Source organism: Manacus vitellinus, unplaced genomic scaffold (assembly GCF_001715985.3).
Source record: "Manacus vitellinus isolate BGI_N305 unplaced genomic scaffold, ASM171598v3 scaffold_32_pilon, whole genome shotgun sequence".
Lineage (NCBI taxonomy): Eukaryota > Metazoa > Chordata > Aves > Passeriformes > Pipridae > Manacus > Manacus vitellinus.
This window is the reverse complement of record NW_021940460.1, coordinates 7,503,290-7,505,274: the sequence shown is the minus strand read 5'-3', so window position 1 is coordinate 7,505,274 and position 1,985 is coordinate 7,503,290.

Sequence of the window (1,985 nt, the reverse complement as noted above, 5' to 3'; positions counted from 1 at the left end):
GGCTACAGCCACCCAACCAGTTATTCTGCTGCTTTCCTACCCAAACCAGGCTCTCAGGAGCCTCCATGCTCTGTTTGAGATCAATGAGGCAAAATGCACTCATTGGATGAGGTGCCCAGCAGGAAGTTGGGCACTTTGGAAGTGGAAGTGATTAGACCCTGCTCCACCAGCCCTGTGCAGGGAGAACACCTGTGGAGCTGCAGCTACACCAAGGTTATGTTAACAGACAGGCACCCGTTCAACACCCAGTCAGCTACTGTTGGACATGACACACCATCCTGGGAGACATATCCCAGCCTCCAACACAGCGAGCAGGATCATCAGAGGGTCTGAACAGTGTCTAAGTGGGAACTCAATGGGGAAATCTGCAGATTTTCTGCAATAACCAACTCTCAGGACTGGTTGATTGGCTCCCCAAACTGACATGTGGCATTACTGGAGACAGAACAAGTTCCTTGCTGCAGCCTAAGACCCAGCCCTCAAACTTGGTGACAGACGAGCAGTGCCCTGCACACGAACTGATGTACACGGCTCTTCGTCAAGCTCTGAGCAACTCCTGGTAGGTACAACAGAACCAACTCACTCAAATAAAATCTGGATGTGAGAAAGAGCTCTTAAAATCTCAACTCAAAAAACACAGGCCCTGTATCACCCTTCAGTTTGATCACAGGCAGCACAAGCATTCAATGAATACCAAAGGTAATTGTCCCTGCTCTTCCTCTTCCCACCTAACACAGTGTTGAGGGGAAAAGAGCTCTCCCGTGCACTCAGTCAAATGGGATTTGGTTTCCAAGCAAAGGTAACGTGACCGATACTTTTACCCTGCTTTAAATAGTGCCCATGAATTGCATTACACCCACTATCTCCGTTTTTAATCAAACAGTTCTGTTTACCCATTCATTTTTCTATCAGCAGTTATGTTAGTCTAACAATCACACCACTATTAACTGGTGCTGCCGGGCAGAGGGATGCACAAAGCACCGTGTTTTTCCTGTTTCGCCCTGGCCGACAGCAAATCCCACCTGAAATACTCACAGAAAAAATAAAATAAAATAAAAAGCTCAAGGTGTTTTCAAAACGATATCAAGAACGCACAAGTTTCCCTAGTAACCCATTTTGAGCTGCACCAAATCTGGGGAGATTTTAGTGGAAAGTGCTGCATCAGAGCTTTCCTAAAGGATCCTTTGGACAAGCAATTCTGGGGAAGTTCATGAAATTTCTCTGGAGCAGCATCCCCATGGACGCTGCCATCCATCAAGTTTTAATAAAGATACTTAATAAATCCACCAAGATTTAATAAGAGTTCAAGCAAATTTCGTTTCCTAAAGCTGAGGAAACATTATACAATGCTGAATGTTGTGTCTGTTGGTTGGAGTCAACCAACAGCACACTGTGGCCATCAGCCACCCCCTCTCCATCCTTCTCTATCCCTGTTTTGGGAAGAGGGCCATAATTTGTTCAAGTGTGTTGCCTGTATTCGATCACACTTTGCATTCCTGCTTTCTCTGCACAAATTCTCACGGTTGGTTGCACTGACCTTTGTGGTTTGGACCTTCCACAGTTCTCCAAAGTAGAACACATGGCAAATGAAAAGCCACTGCCCATCCCGGCCACTGAGCTTTCCAGGGCTGCCCCAGACCCTCAAACCAGGGCTGGGCTTCAAAAGTGCCATCTCCTCTCCTGGGCTGCCCCATTCCAAGCACAGCAGCTTCCCATTGCTCCCCTCCTTGGAAGGGGAGAGCCAAACAGCTCAGCCCTGTGTGCTTCCACAGGACAGACGGGGAAGAGGACTGTGAGAGTAGGGCCTGCATTTGGAAACGCTGCTGCACAGAGCATTATTGCTAAATCCAGGGAATTTTCCATGAAACATAAAGATGGGGGGGAAAAGCCCAGTTCAGTGCAATTCTGTTAACATGGTCGCACACAGACTAGCTGCTCACTTAACCCCGGATATTTCCAGCATCCCACAGTTCATGGTGAAAGCA